Source organism: Neophocaena asiaeorientalis, unplaced genomic scaffold (genome assembly GCF_003031525.2).
Source record: "Neophocaena asiaeorientalis asiaeorientalis breed wild unplaced genomic scaffold, Neophocaena_asiaeorientalis_V1.1 scaffold77, whole genome shotgun sequence".
Lineage (NCBI taxonomy): Eukaryota > Metazoa > Chordata > Mammalia > Artiodactyla > Phocoenidae > Neophocaena > Neophocaena asiaeorientalis.
The window spans coordinates 5,061,303-5,065,677 of NW_020174645.1; positions in this window are offsets into that span (position 1 = coordinate 5,061,303).

The following is a 4,375-nucleotide window of genomic DNA, read 5'->3' on the forward strand; positions in this document are numbered from 1 at the left end:
CAACACAGCCAAAAATAAATAAATAAAATAAATTTATTTAGTTTTTGAAGAAGAAAGATAATGATTATTGTTGTTTTAAGCCACTTAGTTTTGGGGCAACTTGTTACACAGCAGTAGGTAACTTATTCATCTGTTTAACCGGTTTCCTACATTAAAACTTTCTGTTGGAAAGACCTCAAGTGAGTTCTATTTTCTGACTGATACAAACTCCTGTCCTGAATGGTGAACACAATGGCAAATTAACTTATGTAAAAATGAAAAGTCTAAATGTGAGGCTGTGGCTGAATGTGAAGGCTGGGTCACATGACCCTGGGCCCCTGTGATGGGTTCTGCATACACACAGGGAACAATACGTGGAAGTAATTAATTACAGGCTGAAGGGGGTAATCCAAGTAGAAAATGCTACAGAACAGAAGGGAGCCATTCTTTTTATTTTTTTTTCATGGTCATGCCACGTGGCATGTGGGATCCCAGCTCCCCAACCAGGGATTGAACCTGCACCCCCTGCATTGGAAGCAGAGTCTTAACCACTGTACTGCCAGGGAAGTCCCAGAAGGGGGCCATTCTTGATCCTAGGAGCCACTGGTGAGGATATTAGTGAAGAGAGAGGAACAATACTTGAAGATTTGGATAATTAAGTGAAAAGAAAAGGATAGTCCAGGTCATGAAGGGGAAATTGAAGTATTAAAAAGAAAGTTTTTAATATCAACTTAGTTAGATGGCTATTTTTCTACAGTGTGAGCAAGTACTATCGACTTCCTGGTCCCAAACTAAATACTGATTTTGACTTTGTCTGCTCAACATCCATTCTCCCCTCTGTAAGAGGATTCTCCTCCCTCCTATCTTATCCCATGCCACTCAGATGGACTGCCCCCAGCCTCTAGCACTAAGCCTGACCAATCAGCAACATCCATGTCCCTAAGTACAGTGATTGGTCCAGGGGTGGGCATGTGTCCCAAGCTGAGCCAATGACACGCAATGGAAATCCACTGAATTTTCTGAGGTCACTGAACAGGTAGGATGTAATCCTACAGGTCCTGAATGCCACCTTGGCCACCATGTGTCGAGAGCCTGCACGAGAGTGACATCAACATGGTGCAAACCTGGAGCTGAGGGGCAGAGAATAGCAGAAGTCAGACGACGAAGCTGAGCCCCTGGATCCAGCTGTGCTTGAAGTCCACATGCTGGATTTCTTATTTATATAACTTTTTTGCTTAAGCCAGTTTGAGCTGTGGAAGAGCTTTAACAAACTCTGGAAATCCAAAACAAGAGACATTACAGCTACAAAGACTTCCCCCATGTCTGTTTGGAGATGTTTTTGGTGAGCAGGCTCGATGCTATAAATGCTTTAAAATAATTTGGGTCCATTAATTGGTGGCATGGCTTAGAAATTTTGACAGCACATAAGTAGAGACTATGTTTTCAGAGACTAGGTCATGGGCTAGAAAGTACTAATCCCTTTAATTCTTAGCCCTGTCACTCACTCAAATGCTCACACTCAATTCCTTTCTGGGAGGGTCTTTAGTTTCCCATCTGTAAAATGGAGTAATATTTCCTCAGGAAGGCTGCTTGCCTTCTCCTTTCCCCAGACTGATCTGTTCTTACTTTGGGTTTCAATCCTGTGAATGGTCCTATCATAGTCCTTACCTTGTCTTATTTTATTTTTTTATTATTCAGATATAATTTATATACCATATAATTCACCCATTTTAAAGTGTACAATTCAATGGTTTTAGTTATAGTCACAGAGCTGTGCAACCATTGCCACAATTAATTTTTTTTTTTAGTTCTTAAAAATTATTGGTTCATATAGCTGAAAAGCCTAGAGGTAGCAAAAAATAAGGCACAGCTTGACCCAGCTGCTCAAATGACATCCCAGGATGTGGTTTGCTCTCCCATCTCTTAGCCCTGCTTTCCTCCCTGTTGACCTCTTACCCATACTGGCTCTCCCCAGATCATGGCAAGATGGCCACCAAGAGCCCCAGGCTTCCAGCCTATTTTCTCAGCAACCCAATAGGAAAAAACAACCAACCAAAACAAAAATTTGCCTTTTTCAAGAGGTCCAGTAAAAGTGTGATGGAATCTCATTGGACTGTCTGAAGTCAATGCCCACCCCTGAGCGAACCACTAGCCCCACGGGTTGGACGGTGCTGATTGGTCAGGCCCTGGTTTCTCCTTCCTGGGAACCAGAGAGCAAGAGAAGGGTGGTTCCCCCAAGGAAAATCTGAAAAATAGGATGGATCCTGACAGGTAAAACAACACATGTACCCTCTCTACTCACTAGACTACGAACTCCTTGAGGGCAGCGTCTCCCGTCCTAATTTATCTTTGCACTTTGGACTGCACTTCATCTTTGCAGGTGGGACTGGCACACAGAATGGCTGTGAGCTTCTCGGCTCGATAAAGCCCTTTTCCCTTTTCTTTTTTTTTTACTTTTGGTCGCACCTCGCAGCGTGTAGGATCTTAGTTCCCCGACCAGGGATTGAACCCGTGCCCCCTGCAGTGGAAGCGTGGAGCCTTAACCACTGGGCAGCCAGGGAATTCCAGCCCTTTCCCCTTTTCTTTCCCACTCTCTTCTGGAGCCTGGTTCAGCTCTGAGAAACAAGGAGTTCTATGAGGAGGTAAATGTTCCTACAAAGTGACTTGAGCTTCCAGAAGGAACGTACTGTTTTTACCACAAGCAAACCACAGGGAAAGCCCATTGACCCCAGGAGTTCATTGATAGATGAATGGATAAACAAAATGTAGTCTATCCCTCTGATGGAACATTATCAGCCATGAAAAGGAATAGAATACTGATTCCTGCTACAACAAGGATTGTCCTTGAAGATGTTAGGCTAAGTGAAAGAAGCCAGTCACAGAAGGCTATGCATTGTATGATTTTATTTATATGAAATGTCCAAAATAGGCAAGTCCATAGAGACAGAGAGTAGATTCGTGGTTTCCTCGGTCTGTGGTGGAGGAAATAGGAAGTGACTGCTAACAGGGCTTCTTTTTTTTTTTTTAATTTTCATTGGAGTATAGTTGATTTACAATGTTGTGTTAGTTTCTGCTGTATAGCAAAGTGAATCAGTTATTCATATATGTATATCCATTTTTTTTAGATTCTTTTCCCATATAGGCCATTACAGAGTATTGAGTAGAGTTCCCTGGGCTATAGAGTAGGTCCTTATTCGTTATTTTTTATTTTATTTTATTTTATTTTGCCACACCTCACGGCGTGTGGGGTCTCAGTTCCCCAACCAGGGATCGAACCCATGCCCCCTGCAGTGGAAACACAGAGTCCTAACCACTGGACCGCCAGGGAATTCCCAGTTATCTATTTTATATATAGTAGTGTGTATATGTCAATCCCAATCTCCCAACTTATCCCTTCCCCGCCTTCACCCCTGGTAGGGGCTTCTGTTTGGAGCAATGAAAATGTTCTGGGAATTCCCTGGGGGTCCAGTGGTTAGGACTCAGTGCTTTCACTGCGGGGGCCTGGCTTCGATCCCTGATCGGGGAACTTAAGATCCTGCAAGCTGTACAACTCAGCCATAAAAAAAGAAAAGAAAAGAAAAGAAAATATTCTGGGATTAGATAGTAGTGACGGTTGCACATTATCTGTGAACATACTAAAACCATTGAATTGTACCCTTTAAATGTGTGGATTTTATAGCATATGAACTATATCTCAATGAAGCTATTTAAAATAACAGGGAAGAGTTCTCAGCTGTCCAAGATGTAGTCCAGAAACAGCCAGGTCCAGGCATAAAGGCAGCCAGGAGAAGTTGTGCCTTTGACATTTGACCACGTTCTGAAGCTGGTCAGGGTCAAGTTTTGCTTTTTCCTAGACCCTACTTCCACCTTGAATATCAAACAACCTTCACAGCTTTGAGAAAGAGAGGAGCAGCACCAGATGTACACTTGCTGACCTGGCACAATCAGCTGGCCTTGCTGTTCTCCCGTTGAGATAACAATTTCACAGAACAGCAACATCGGCCGAGGTCGCTCCGGGATGGTGATGGAACAGGACAACAGAAACGTGGTCCAGGCCACAAGATGCCAGATCTATCCCTCTCTTGGCGAATGTGAGTGACGGCTCCTTCTGTACCAATTATAGCCTTAGCTTCTCTCCAGTCTGTCCTCCGTATAGATAAGATTTATTAAGAGCCCGGATCCTAGAATTGTCCCTGCTTCCTGACAGCACCCACTCTAGAGCAAACTCCCAGATCCTTAAACTCTCCCTGGAGCCACCCAACCAAAGCCCAAATCCTGTAGTAGTTTCTTCCTAACACTACAGTCTACACTTTAGAAAGATGCGTGGCTGCAGTGGGGGAGGGACCCCCTACCCGCTCCCCCCAGGAGCCACCCCCACCCCCCCCCCGCACCAACA